Source organism: Psittacula echo (assembly GCF_963264785.1).
Source record: "Psittacula echo genome assembly, chromosome: Z".
NCBI classification, from domain to species: Eukaryota; Metazoa; Chordata; class Aves; order Psittaciformes; family Psittacidae; genus Psittacula; species Psittacula echo.
The window spans coordinates 100,618,589-100,634,100 of NC_137742.1; the positions used below are offsets into that span (position 1 = coordinate 100,618,589).

At 42.9% G+C, this 15,512-nt stretch overlaps 1 protein-coding gene across 1 annotated transcript in view; it reads left to right on the top strand.

The window, feature by feature from the left end:
* The first annotated feature begins 1,220 nt into the window (after positions 1 to 1,220).
* The window catches only part of CMIP (c-Maf inducing protein), a 58,164-nt gene continuing 43,872 nt past the window's right edge, over positions 1,221 to 15,512 (top strand). The window contains exons 1-2 of the mRNA XM_080638444.1: positions 1,221 to 1,297; positions 4,666 to 4,716. The gene's annotated coding sequence lies outside the window, so the exon portion shown is untranslated. The remainder of the gene's footprint in view (positions 1,298 to 4,665; positions 4,717 to 15,512) is intronic.

The following is a 15,512-nucleotide window of genomic DNA, read 5'->3' on the forward strand; positions in this document are numbered from 1 at the left end:
AGAGTATTACCTACAGTAGGCATTCTTAAAGTAAATATTCTTCCTCATTGGAATAATAATAAGTAAGCTACAAGTAGTCTGAATCTTCGTGCACTTCTAAGAGTTTTACTGCCACATTTTCCTGTTCTCTACAGTACTTTCTACAGTGTTGTCATTGTGCAAAAGCAACCAGAGGGCTTGATTGTGCAAGAAGCTCCCATCAGTTTGTACCAGGTGCCTCCCTCTACCCTTCTAAAGCCATTGCATTTGAGAGCAAAATACTTAGCAGAATTGTGGCCTGAACAAACAGACAGAAGGTCTACATTATTATTTTGTATAGATATGCTATAAAATCTCCTTGGTGATTCATTCCTATCTCATTGACTACTTGTAGTAACAACAGGTAAAACATTTCTAGGTTGAATCTTATTTTAAGTTCAAAAGGTAGGAGTAAGATCAGTGGTGTAGAACTGAACGCACTGTGTGGGCAAGGCTGAGAATAAGAACAACTTTGCCTGTGCGGTCAGGATCCCTAAGGAAAGCCTGTTTTAAAGTCTTTCATGTCTCATTTTCTCCTTTTTATTGTACCCTAGAGCTGAGTAAATATAGTAGGCTATGCCCTCAGCTGGAGTACAAAAATGTAAGTGTCAGTTCCTAGGAAGTGATGACTTCAGTGCAGAAGTGCTGGGCTCCAGGAGTGCACATCAGATAAGATTGTAAATATGTATGTGCAGCCCCTATAAATGAATTGTAGTTTCCTCCACTATTTTACACTTCGGTGCTCATTGCTCCGAAATGTTCTATGCACAATAACGTGTATGCTTGAGTAAGTCACTGTGTGCAGAGGTGGCCATCAGCTGGGCAGATGTCTGGATGAGCACTGACAAGAGCCTGGTGTCTCTTCTGTCATCCTGGCATGCTTTGAAGCTCACGGTTCTTTGGGTAAGAAAGAAATACTCCCTGTGGTCCCTTTCTCAGTGTAAGCCTGAACAAGAGGAGGGAGGAACAAGAGATGCTGTGCAAGAATGAGCTCCTCGTTGTCCTCTGCAAAAGATGCAGCATTTCCTGCACATCACTGTGGTTTTGCAGTGTGATGGAATCAGTCAGGCGGAAGGGTGCACTGGAAGGATTAGTCTCTGCTGCCTGGGAGAAGCAGGGAATGACAATGTCAGACAGCTCCATGCAGATAATAGTGGTTGGGTTAAATGCGTTCAGTCTATCTGTAGTGAACACTGTGGAAAGAATGCTGGTGAATGACGCCAAGTGCCTTGGACCGTTGAGTTCTGATCATTAATAGAAGTGTGGGGATTCCCTAAAGGTTTGGTTTTCTGCTTCTGTGTTTGCCTTGTTGTCTTTGTCTTTGTTTTCATTGGAAGTGGTCTTGAATGACAACCCACATTCTGAGGGGTTCTAGTTTGAGAGCGGTTAAAACTCCTAAACTAGATCCAGATGCAAGTTTGCTTGGTCACTTCTCATTTACGGTAGCTAGCACTATACGTGGACAGTGCTTGGTCCCACGCCTCAAAACTGATCCCTTTGCTAATTTTACTTTTTGAATGCTTTTCATATACTGTTGCTGTCAAGCTAAACAAGTCTTTCCTCTGCTGGTTTTGGTTTTGCCTTTTACAGCATTCTTTGTTTCTTTTCTTGTCCAGACCACTTGTGGTTCTACCTCTGCCTGATGCTGTTGTCCTCATTAAAATTTCTTGTCATCACTTTATGTCAGGCTCCAGTTGGTTGCACAATTTGTCTAAACATAGTGTTTTCTAATTATTTGTAGTGGTCTTACAATCTGTAGCTACTGACATCCCAGAATCATAGAATCATAGAATTGTTTGGGTTGGAAAGGGCCTGAAGATCATCCGGTTCCAACCCACCTGCCATGGGCAGGGACAACTCACACTAGACTGTGTAGCCGAAGGCACTGTCCAGACTGGCCTTGAACAGGGCTGGAGCATTTGCAACTTCTCTGGAGCATACACAACTTCGAGTGCCTCACCACCCTCATGATAAATAACTTCTTCCTTACATCTAACCTGAACTTCCCCTGTTTCAGTTTAAACCCATCACCCCTTATCCTATCACTACAGTCTCTGATGAAGAGTCCCTCACCAGCATTCTTGTAGGCCCCCTTCAGACACTGGAAGCTGCTCTGAGGTCTCCACGCAGCCTTCTCTTCTCCAGGCTGAACAGCCCCAACTTTCTCAGCCTCTCTTCATATGGGAGGTGCTGTGGCCTCTGCTCATCCTCTCGGCCTCCTCTGGACTTGTTCCAACAGTTCCATGTCCTTCTTATGTTGAGGGCACCAGCACTGTGCACAATGGTCTAAGTGGGGTCTCAGAGAGGTAGCAGAATAATTAACAGTTCTCAGCAGTTCCCATTTAGGGCTTTAGCTTTTGCTCTTACTTTAGACTTCAGTGCATTTTTGGTTCAAGTCATATAGTGGTCAGACCAGGGACTAAATCAGATGGACATTTTGCCTGTTTGAGACAAGTACTTCATCTCCCTGGAATATTTTTTATTTCATCATTTTAAATAGCAATATCTTAATTTGCATAGGTCATATATACTCAATCTGCACATGGTTTTTTTTTTAAAGGAATTAATGGATGCGTAAATTGGACTATTATTCATGCTGTTTCTTTGTATACATATTCAAGCCTACAAAAGCTTTCAGCTTTACTTATTCTTTAAAGAGCTTTGAGGCTAGCATTTGAAATGAAGGGTTTTTTGTTTCCGTCCATGAAACAATTTTCTTAAAAAAAGAAAATTCCATTTCAAATTGATTTTTTCGAGGAAGTGTGGAGGTTTTTAAAAGAATTTTGTCTGGACAAAGATAGAAAATATCTAAGCGTATTTACTTTATGCATTCTGATTATGTTAAAAATGTTCTTTGGGCTTTTTGTGGCAAATCATTTTTGACCTTTATTATAATAAAATATAGTATGAAGTATATTGAATTGAAATTAAATTCTATAATATGTAGATAAAAGATCTGTTTTATCATAAAAACACAGAATGGTTTAGTTGGAAAGGACCTTAAGATCACCTAGTTTCAATCCCCCTGCCATTATCTGTTATAATGCACACATATACGGTAAATACTGTGTAAATAATGGGAAGAAAATGATTGAATTTTGGCAAACCAATATATCATGAGGATCTGCACTCTGAAAGTTTTCATAATTTTTCATTCCATGCAAAGAGGGGAAATAAAGAAAAGAAAGTTATGGATTTTTTTTCTTATTTGTAGCAAATTCATATTCCGATATGTCAGCATTCTTTATGAAATGGGAAGTTTGTTTTTGATAAACTCTGTGGTCAGCCAAGATTATTTATCATAGATTTACTCTGCTTTACTGCCTTGAGATCTACTGGAGGAGCAATAGAATCTCATTATTTCATAAATAAATAATATGTAATACATATCTAAACAAGCATTATTCCATTTAATTCAGAGAAACCAGTCCAAATTTATATCACCAAGACATCAGTATCTGATCTTAGGTTAAACATGGTTTTGGTAACCATTCATCATTTGTACTTCCAGTGTTCTTGCCATCATCGGTGAACTGAGCCAGTGTCAGGAAATGAAATACCTTCTATGGTGCGCATTTTGAATACTTACCTGAAAAGGTGTTGGGCAGTGAAATTTCATGCATGATGCTGTAATTTACTGGAAGTATGTGGCTTTTAGCTGGTGAGGTACCTCACTATTTATTTTTGTTTGGTTTTTTAATGTGAATTTAGAGGCTATCCTGTAATTTTCACTGGTTGTGTGAAGTGTTTTGAGTTGTGAGTGAAAATTACCCATTGGCAGCAGCAAGGTAGAGTTGGAAAAGCCAAAGGGCATCTCTACCCACTCAAATACTTCAAGCTTATGTCACCTTGTTAAGGCATGCATATTTACGTCACTGTAGATGCTTTTATATTTTTTGATACCGAGCCTTTTGACCTTTGGGAGTGTTGAACTATTCCTTCATTGGCTACGAACCTGGCTTCACACTGAGGGTTTTTGGCAGCTGTGCTCAATATGGACAAAAACGGGCGATCACTGGGAGTGATTATTGCAACATCTGTGCCATTGCTGCAAGCAGTCTGTGCATGTAGCTGCACGTCTCTATGTGTGCTACACTTTTCACTCTGTTTTAATACCGCTGAAAGGGCTAAGATGTTGTTTGAATTGCTTTTGAGGCCAGCTGAGGAACAGGACTAGAAGGGAAAATAGTATATGGACGCCTTGCCCCCTGTGTAAAATGTCAACCCATCTTCTCACTCTGCTCTTGGTGATTAATAGCGAAGGCAAATGCCCTGCAGACATTAAAGATCTGAACAAAACCTGATTGAAACCAGGGAGGATTTTTCACAGTCTTTAGGTTGGACACCGTTTTATAGGTGGTTAAGGTTTTGTAAGGTTTTGGTTCAGTGTTTTACATGTGCAGCAAGATCTTCAATGCTTTCTGTGAAAATATACTGGTTATAATGTAAAGTTGTAGCTTTGAGTGAAGATTTTTCTTCACTCTGAGGCTGGGGGTGAAGTTAAACAGGGTCATAAAGTTCAGAAGAATACAGTGAGTGCAGCCTCATTGGTTTTAGGGCACACATATGGATGATTTGCTTAGTTTTGGCTGGGTGATCTGAAATACTGGTAGAAGCTAATGATTCTGTAACTTTTGTTTGTTACAGGCTGCAAACAGTTACCTGAGGGATCAGTGGTTCCATTCTTTGCAGTGGAAGGTAAGTTCTGCTCTTCACTGTCTTTCTTGTCTGCCTCTACCTTTTAGCATTCCCTATTCCTTCATTATAAGAGCCCAGAATGGATAAAGTCGTTGTCTTTCAGAAACTCTAAATCAGGACATGTATGCAGTTTCAACTTGTTTATAACATGAATGAAGTGTACAAATTAACTTGTTATATAGCCCAGCTTTATCAACATGATTGGCTTCAAAAAGTAGATAGCCAGTAAATTCACATTTAAACAGTATAGAGGATTGTTTTGGTTTTGCGTATGAAGTGTAATACATTACAGAATGCCTACAGCCCAATCACATGCTCTGGACTCTGGAAATAGTTGGGGGTTTTGTTTGTTTTTCTCTTTTCCTGAGAAACTAGGGAGAAAGGGTGTCTTTTAGAGTTGCCTACTGCAAGTAGGATCAATCTGTTACGCATCAGTCTGTGTTTATGCATTAGGATCATTTTGGTTTAAAGGCAGTTCTGATTTCAGATGTCTTGAGCCCTTTCTCATTTTCAGTGGGAACAATGGGTTGATTGCCCTCAGTAGGGGAAGTGGATCACAGTGACAACATTGTGTCTCAAAACCAGTGCATTCCTCATTGAGAACTGTAGCTGCTGACCTTTGGATGGAATCTGTATGCATCTTTGATGCAGCTGGAAACAAGTTTTGGCCAGATGTTGCATTCGGTTGTCCTCTCCTGTCTTGTGGTGGGAAGCACAAGCAGTAGCTTTTCAGCTCAGGACTTGTCCTTGGCAGGGCTCCAGTGAAGTCAGCCAGGTTGGCTGTGTAGCGTATCAAGATTCCAGCCTGCTGACAGCAGCCACATGTGAAAATATAAGGAAGTCCCTCCCACCAAACTGGTTTTGTTGTAGGTGTGTTTGATAGTTGCAAAACAGTTGTGTAGCAAAACTACAGCATTGGTGTGCTTTGTATAGCCATCAGCATGTAGCAGGATCATACTCTGAGCAGATCCAGGTTCTTATCAGGAGAAGCCAAGTGTCAAGATCTTTTCCAGACCACTGGCATATTCTCCAGCCTGTTACCCTGATTGCCTAAATGACTGTGGGACAGGAGTGCTGATAGCAGAAGGCTGGGCTGTGGTGTGGCACTTTATTTTGGCCTCTTGACAGTATCATTAACACAATGCCCAGCCAGTCTTGCTTTCTTTGCAACTCCTGAGGATAACAAAGAGCTTAAAGCATGCAGAGACGGTATCTCCATGTGGCCGTTATTTTCCCTCCTGCTTTGGCAGGCAGGGATGATCAGAGAAAGCATAGACAGAAATGATGCTGGAATGTCTTTTCCCACCTCGGCCCCAGCAAGGATTGTACAATAATGTGCTGATGGCATGTGCCAGCTTTGCTCCTGCAGTGAGGAGAAAATTGGGGTTGGAGCTGCAACTCTGTAAGAAGAGGTAAGGAGTGGTAAAAATGCAACCTGGCCACACACCCCATCAATTAAACTGTGGAAAGAAAGGAAAAAAGAAAAAGCAAGCCTAGACAGAATGACCTGGCTTGCTCACATGCCTTTCAGTCATGGAGAGTGAGCTTTGCTCTGTGGGAGTTGTTTTTAAAGGAGTATTTCTTAAACTTTCCAATGCTCCTGACCAAGCCTCTCATTTTGGGAAACTCTGAGTAATTTAACTTGTTGCAAAGTAGAATTTATTTTTGCTTCCTTGCTTCCCTCCCCACCCCCATTAAGTTCGTTTCTTAAAAACAAGTGAAACATTATCTTGATTTGAAAGACCTTCCCTTCACCAAGAATAGCAAGTAGCTTTTTCCCATAAGAACAGTGACAGGGTTTAGGCACTGCCCAGGTACTTTACACTAACAAGTTTCTCTTTGCTATAATGGAGATAGTTTTGATGGGTTTTGTTGCTTAACAGTTGAGACGTAGAGCACCTGGTAGCTTTCTGCTCTTTACTTTGGTTGATATTTGGCAGATTTAAGTGAGATCACAACAGAACTAAGAGGCAAGACAAGCACTGTACCTAAAAAGAGGAGCAGGGTGTAGTTATGTGGTCTACCTTAGTGAGGTTTATCTCTTTACTAGTACCATAGCCTATGACTTTAAGAGCCAGGTGCCAAGGTTCATCTCACTCCGTAATTTGTATGGTTTGATGATTAAGCAGGTAGTGAGGGAACCCACAAAAAAAAAAAAACACCAGGAAGCCTATTCTTCTGGAATGGGTCATTTACACAAAGCACCAGCTGGCAGGAAGATCATCGCAGCTGTATTGTAATTGGGTGGTTGTGCTGATGAATGGTGTATTTGTCCAGTGGTCTCACAAATAATAAGTCAAAACATTTCTGTGGGCATGTAAAACACAGATGCAAACTGGTGCAGATAGCTGGAGCAGTTATTCAGGGGAAAACATTCAACAGAGATGCACTTCCTAATTTTTATACGTGTGTGGTGGAAGCACTGAGGGTCTCCAGCTGAACCCAGAGCCCCACTATAGTAGTAGTAGTATAGATGCAGGTGGAGCAGAAGACCTTCACTTCCCCTGCCCTGCCCAAACGAGGCTGGAGGAACCCATTTGACAGGTAGCAAACTAATATTGTCGGAGTTTCCAGCAGTGGGGATTGCCCCTCCACAGATCACAGTTGTGGGAGCAGGTTCTGATTCTATCAGGGTCCTTCTGGCTCCTTTTCCTGAGCTTCAAGCCTTTGGGAGTCAGATGCTAAATATAATCTGAGCTACCTGGAAAATGGCTGGGTGAATAGAAGTCTTATTGAATATTTGGGGAAGCATTTAGGTTCAGGCACGTACTGGTTATCCTTTGGTCTCGTATGAAGGTGCTAAGGTCTGTGAGAGAGCTTTTACGTAGTGCAGTTGTAAGGACTAACACGCTATGGGAATTAGATTTGTCACCCAGCACCCTGGAAATATTTTTCTGTTCTAGAGACAAACATTGAAACAAAAGTCAAGAATAATTTCTTCCTGCAATCCCCAGAATGATGAAAGAGATGCTACAGATAAACAGAAAGAAAAGAAAACCCAGCACATAATTATCCATGTTTTAGATCCAGCTCCAAGTGGTTTTATGTGTCATCCAACTAACTAGTTAGATGACAGGATGCTTACACAGCTTTTTAGATGTGACTTTCTCCTTGAATGCAGGGCTCATTGAAGAAAGCATGAATGTAAGGACAGATTGTTCCTTATATAGTTATTTTCTCTTTGGGTTTTCCATTTAAGCCCTCTCATGAAGGGTTGCTCATAATTCCTCATTTAATCTGGATATCTGTGTGTATCACAACTCCTCGAGGATTATTGACCACCTTTGCCAATTTTTAGAAATCCTGATTTCCTTCAGGTTAGGGCTAAGCCCAACTATCATTATCTAGAGAATAAACAGAGCATGTTAACAGCTCTCCAGATTCTCACACATAAACAAATCATCAATCCATTGTGTAAGGAATGTTCCTTTCAACCAAGGAGGTTGGATTGAAACCATGATATGTAATCTTTGGTATTTGGAAGCTGATAGGTCGTAACAGTGTATCAGTAAAGATAACAACACTTTCTGTGAATATACAAAATAAAGTAACGCATGCATTTCATTGCTCTTTGTGGAATTAGGCTAGATATAGTGGTAACCAACTACTTCTGTAGGGGTTGAACATGGCTAAGCTTGGCTTTGAGGGGTACTGTGACTAGTAATTTTAGGACACACACAAGAAAATACCTGCCTACCTTTGGCACTTCCCCAGAAAGCATCTATCTGTGTTGTTGTATCTTGCCATCTTTGGGCTTAGAATGTTCTGTGTTCATATAGTACTGAGTACATAGAGGTACCATTCTCTGTAAAAACTTTGAGCCTTGTTACACCGCATGCTTTAAGTATTAGTCATTAAAAGATCCACTTGTAATATAGTACCGTGTTGCTTGTTGTCAGTAAAAAAGACATCAGTTAGGTCTTCTCCAGGGTGTTTAGGTCTTCTCTTCTGATGCAGAGTACAGGTATTGATTTACATTTTGAGGAAGAGGGAATACACCTAGAGGTTACACAGGGCATGTTGATTTTTAGCATGCTTGACAGTAAACTCTGAATGCCACCCTTATTATGGGATGTGAGTTGCTTGTGTTTTCTAGTTAGCTGAATGATGTAGCAATGAAACGTGTCAGTTTCCCTTTGGGGGAATGTCCTGAATTGACACAATATGGAAAGAACAGATCTGATGTAAAGCATGAAGCATGACCCAGGCTGAGCTTTGTGCACCTCTGACCTGGATCTTCAAGAAGGGCTTGCCTATACCTTGTTTTTCCTGCTGATGCTATTAGCCAGCTTTCGACTGTCCCCTCATGAGTAGTGCTGCATGGTTAGGGGTTTTACCCATCTGTTAGCATGGACGATGCAAATGTGTTAATTGTAGAATTGCTTAGATTGGGAGGGACCTTTGAACACATCTGGTCCTCTCCCATCCATGTCATCCTTTTCCTCACTCAATGCAGAGTATACTTTGAAGCTGTACAGGGTTGACAAGAGCCTGTACAGCAGAGCTGTGTCTGAAGCTATGTGTGAAGCCCCAAACTGGGTACAGTATTCATGTGTGGACACGCAAATGCTGAGCAGAGGAGAGCAGTCACCTCCCTCATCCTGCTGCCTGTGCTCATGCTCTTGCAGCCCAGCATGAATACATGCCCCTGACTTTCAGTCAACAATCACATTACCTTTGTTTTAAACTTCCATATTTTGGTTCCCATGAATTGGGGAACTGGAGCAATGCTGGCATTTGGGATTTGCAGACATTTTGCATTTGAATGCTAGAACAAGTAATGTTGGCCTTCATTCAAAAACTTAACTTGGATTAATACTTCCCTGGTTCTCATAGGGATTGTTGTATCTGTGTCTTCAGGAAATAGATACTTTCATTCACAAGCAGCCCTATTAATGCAAAGGGATTGGCTGTCATATAAAGTCATACTTGACCTGAATGTCATTATGCTCTTTGGTCTTTACTGTGTCCAGGTTATGAATTCTTTGCCTTTTAGAGCTGAATGTTTTTATACAATAGCTGTGGGTGACTATCAGTTTTTGTACCTAACGGTGAAAGTTCAGAGAGAATTATTTTTCTGTGCTTTACAATTGCAAAAAAACCCTAAGTTAACAGAAACTGTTCTTGGAAGTGTGGTAAAGCCTTCCTTGTGTAAAGCACCTTTATGGTTTTGTCACCATGGTAATGATTAAAAATAGTGCTGATACAGGAGTGGGGTTTATATAGAATTTAAGTGATGACATTAAAGAAATTTATAGCCTTGAATCTCGGTAAATCATGCCTTAAAACAATGAGATCAGGAAAAAAGTACATTGGTTATGGTTGAAAGGGCCCATGTGTGTCATTTGTATTTGATCACCTAATTTATGATCTGAGAGAGGAAGCTTTGATACTCTGTGACAATTCTACATAGCCTTTTGCTGTACTGCATAGTGAAAATATTGCTCGAAGAGCTCAGTAGTTCTTTGGAGTGGTAGTGTCTGGACTTCAGATCCTCTCTTTGGTGGTTACACAGCACACACAACTGTAATTGTCTTGGCAGTTTCTTTGCTTTCTTTAGCTGAAAAGCTGAGGTATTTTCACAGAACATTAGTTCCCATTTTCTGTTACTTTGTGGTGAAATAATAAATAATTATCATACAGTTAGGCGAATGACAGCTTTTCTTTTTTCCTTTTTTCCTTTTTTGTCTGTATACAAGTCAGTAGTATTTTGATTACTATATTGATGGAAAGCTAAGCTGTGGAATTAAGTTTTGCCTTTCAGAGCCTCAGGGCTTTGAAAGCATTGCAGGTCGTGATGACACACGAGTTTTGGAGGAGCGGCTTTCTTGCTTTAATGAATAAAAGGCAGCCCGCAAGTTTTGGCTGGTGATTTTGCTCTTCCTGTGGAATGCACAAGGACCAGCTGTGGGACACCACGAGCGGGTTTTTAAGATAGCCAGAGCCTCTCTCCTGCTGGACTTTAAGCATCCTGATAGAGTTTCAGACTGGACTGAAGGGACTAGGGGATGGATGGAAGGTCCAAGTAGAGTGTTAACGCATCTGTGCTGCTGAGAAGCTGGTACCAGTTAGAGATTTCCAGTGAACTAAATATGTATTTTGGCATTTTTCAGTTCCTGATGCCCCCTCTCATGGTTAGGTTGATGTTTACTGCCAAGATTCATTCTTCTGTATTTGGAAGATAACATGAAAGGCAGCTGTGTCTGCATGCATGAGGTTCTGCAGTGACATCCCCTTGCTCTTCATGCGGCGATTGAAAATACTGCCCAGTCTGTAGACTCAACAACCTCATTGCAAACTCAGGAGGAACGTTATGAAAATCTTGTCATACAGCCATTTACATCCCTAATGGGTTTTTTTGTAGTTAAGTATTCTCCCCTACTACTTTTGTGTGTGTGTGTAGGACATCTTCATAGCACATGAAGTCCGTTAGGTCTCATTTTCCCATGCAAGCTTTGGCAGTCTTTGGCCATCTGTTATCAGAAGTTACTTGAAAAATCTTGGCCTTGTTTTGTGTTTCTGGAATCTCAGTTTGCGAGAGGCAACAGTGCTGTTGCAGCAGAAGGGCATTGATCTCGCTTTGGGAGGGTGGGAATGAATAGATGGAAGAACAGACAAGATGCTGACAGAAAGTTTTCTTTCATTTTTTCACAATACCCTGGTGGTGTTCTAAGAACTGGTAGAGTGGTTAGGGGATTTTTAAGCTTTTAAGATTTTTAGATTTTTAAGCCTTTGCATTAGGAAATCCTTCACTCTTTGTGGGGGACTTTGGAGCAGGTTCCTCCCATAAGGCACGTCTGCAGCAGTGGCAGCTGATCATCGTCTGTGCTTTGCATTGGCTCAACATGAATCACTTTAAATCTGGGAGCTGCATATCTGTGTCAGTACAGCACTTTGTCCAACCGAAAGAGGCTCTCGGCAACATGCTGGGATGCCAGCCTGGATCTGAGCTGCTGCTTGGAGCTGCTCTGCCCTCTTGCAGCCATATGTACGCATGGTTTTGTATACCCGTAGATGCCTCTTGCATTGCCAAACCAGGCTTTTTAAGGGGACAGAACTCAAGCCAATTTGTGGCCTAGTGGTGAAATTTGAGTAGAAACTAGATAGTTATTTTATATCTTGCTTTAGCTTAGTTAGGACCAGCTCTTTATTTTTCCCTCTGGACTTGGATGCTATCCTATTCAAACTAATATTAGGTCTGAAGACAGAGGGGTGTCAAAACCAGCTAAAAAAACAGGTCAGCTTGTTATTGTGTACTTAGATTTCTGAAGAGGAGCAAGTACAATTGCTGGAGTAGATTGCTTCTCAGGAATGCTGAGAAGCATTCTGCTGGCCAAGAGGTTGGGTTTTGTGCTGGTAAATTGTTCCTCCGCATTGTTACAGGGCTAAAATTAAGACCAATACTTTGTGTGTTAGGACTTCCAGGTCATGGTGACCACTAGTTCCACCAAATCGCAACTTCTCATCTATAGAGCTGTCATAATACAGAGCTGCACCAAAATTAGTCTCTAGCTGCAGAAAAATCTGGTTTAGGAGCTCTCTTATGAAGACAGGACAAGACTGGTAATCTTTCCCAAGAGTGTAATTATCCTCCTCTCATGATGCTTCGGGTGTGAAAACCTAACTCTCTGAGTTGACACATGCTGTGTGCCTTGTTAATGTGCTGTCATGGGGCCCTATTCTGCATTATGGATGTTGAGGACTCTTGGTGTCAGAAGATCTAAGTAAGCCTGAAGGAGCAAAAGGGATCTAGGTGTTGTTTTAAAATTTTCTTTTCTTTTCTTGCACAGTTTTGTCTGTACATTTCTTTCTTCCAACGTAATTAGTGCATTGAGTGCATCATAGTGTACATAATCATAGAATCATGGGATAGTTAGGGTTGGAAAGGACCTTAAGGTCATCAAGTTCCAACCCCCCTGCCATGGGCAGGGACACCTCACACTAAACCATGTCACCCAAGGCTCTGTCCAACCTGGCCTTGAACACCACCAAGGATGGAGCTTTCACAACCTCCCTGGGCAACCCATTCCAGTGCCTCACCACCCTCTCAGTAAAGAATTTCTTCCTTATATCCAATCTAAACTTCCCCTGTTTCAGTTTGAACCCGTTACCCCTTGTCCTGTCACTACAGTCCCTGATGAAGAGTCCATCCCCAGCATCCTTGTAGGCCCCCTTCAGACACTGGAAGGCTACTATGAGGTCTCCACGCAGCCTTCTCTTCTCCAGGCTGAACAGCCCCAACTTTCTCAGCCTCTCTTCATACGGGAGGTGCTGCAGTCCCCTGATCATCCTCGTGGCCTCCTCTGGACTTGTTCCAACAGTTCCATGTCCTTTTTATGTTGAGGACACCAGAACTGCACACAATGCTCCAAGTGAGGTCTCACGAGAGCAGAGTAGAGGGGCAGGATCACCTCCTTCGACCTGCTGGTCACGCTCCTCTTGATGCAGCCCAGGATACGGTTGCTTTCTGGGCTGTGAGCGCACACTGAAGCCGGCTCATGTTCATTTTCTCATCGACCAACACCCCCAAGTCCTTCTCTGCAGGGCTGCTCTGAATCTCTTCTCTGCCCAACCTGTAGCTGTGCCTGGGATTGCTCCGACCCAGGTGTAGGACCTTGCACTTGGCATGGTTAAACTTCATAAGGTTGGCATCAGCCCACCTCACAAGCGTGTCGAGGTCCCTCTGGATGGCATCCCTTCCCTCCGGCGTATCAACCAAACCACACAGCTTGGTGTCATCGGCAAACTTGCTGAGGGCGCACTCAATCCCACTGTCCATGTCACCGACAAAGATGTTGAACAAGATCGGTCCCAACACCGATCCCTGAGGGACACCACTCGTTACTGATCTCCAGACGGACATTGAGCCATTGACCACAACTCTTTGTGTGCGGCCATCCAGCCAGTTCTTTATCCACCGAGTGGGCCACCCATCAAATTGATGTCTCTCCAATTTAGAGACAAGGATGTCGTGTGGGACAGTGTCGAACGCTTTGCACAAATCCAGGTAGATGACATCAACTGCTCTGCCCCTGTCCATCAGTTCCGTAGCCCCATCATAGAAGGCCACCAAATTGGTCAGGCAGGATTTCCCCTTAGTGAAGCCATGCTGGCTGTCACCAACCACCTCCTTGTTTTCCATGTGCCTTAGCATGCCTTCCAGGAGAATCTGCTCCAAGATTTTGCCAGGCACAGAGGTGAGACTGACTGGTCTGTAATTCCCCGGGTCATCCATTTTCCCCTTCTTGAAAATGGGGGTTATATTTCCCTTTTTCCAGTTGTTGGGAACTTCCCCCGACTGCCACGACCTTTCAAATATGATGGCCAGCGGCTTAGCAACTTCATTCACCAGCTCCTTCAGGACCCGCAGATGGATTTCATCAGGTCCCATGGACTTGTGCACGTTCAAGTTCTTAAGATGGTCTCGAACCAGATCCTCTCCTACAGTGGGCCCAAGGTCTTCATTCTCACAGTCCCTGCATCTGCCTTCCAAGACTTGGGTGGTGTGGTCAGAGCATTTGCGAGGCAAAGAAGTCATTAAAAACCTCATCCTTCTCCAAATCCAGGGTAGGCTGTTCTCCCAATAGCTTCCAGAGGGGACCCACGTTGTCCCTAATCTGTCTTTTATTTGCAGTGTGTCTATGGAATCCCTTCCTGTTACCTTTCACATCCCTAGCCAAGTTTAATTCTAACTGGGCCTTAGCTTTCCTAACCTGGTCCCTAGCTTCCCAGACAACATCCCTGTATTCTTCCCAGGCCGCCTGTCCTTGCTTCCACCTTTTATAAGCCTCTTTTTTCCTTTGAATTTTCCTGAGCAGCTCCTTGCCCATCCAAGGAGGTCTCCTGGCCCTCCTGCTGCACTTCCTTCTAGTTGGGATGCAACACTCCTGAGCTTGGAGCAGGTGATCCTTGAATAACAACCAACAGTCTTGGGCCCCCCTGCCCTCTAGGGCTGTATCCCATGGAACTTTACTAAGCAGGTTCCTGAAGAGGTCAAAGTCTGCTCTCTTGAAGTCCAGGGCAGTGAGCTTGCTGCACGCTCTTCTCACTGTCCTGAGGATCTCGAATTCAACCATCTCATGATCAGTGCATCCAAGGCTGCCCTGGAGCGTCACATTTCCAACGAGCCCTTCCCTGTTGGTGAGCACGAGGTCAAGCACGGCACCTCTCCTTTTTTGCTCCTCTGTTACTTGCAGAAGTAAGTTGTCTTCCAGACAATCGAGGAACCTCCTGGATTGCTTGTGGCGGGCCATACTGACCCTCCAATAGATGTTAGGGTGGTTGAAGTCTCCCATGAGACCAAGGGCGTGTGAGTGTGAGGCTGTTCCTGTCTGTCTGTAGAGTGCTTCATCCACAGATTCCTCTTGATCAGGCAGTCTGTAACAGATCCCCACAGTAATGTATCCCATCGCAGTTCTCCCTTTAACCCTGACCCACAAACTCTCTAATGTAGTAGAGGATTATAAAACTCCTGCTGATATCCACGAAAAACCCTTATACAGTGTGTTGTGTCACAGCCGGTTTCATTTGCCCTAGCTCTTGCAGTAAGTCACATGCTCCTGTTGTCTGTCACACCCCCTTGTCTTTTTTTTCACCCAGAATAGCAAATGTTTCAAAATCAGAAAAAAAACCAATCCAACAGTAAGCAATGCTAGTAAAATTATGCGCTTCATTCAGAAGCCATTGCATCACAGCTGTTCATCATAGACTGGTCTCTGTGGCTCTTTACTGTAGTATTTAACATGAGAATACTAGATTAGGCTGTGTGACCAGAGGCAAGATCCATCAAGAGTAAC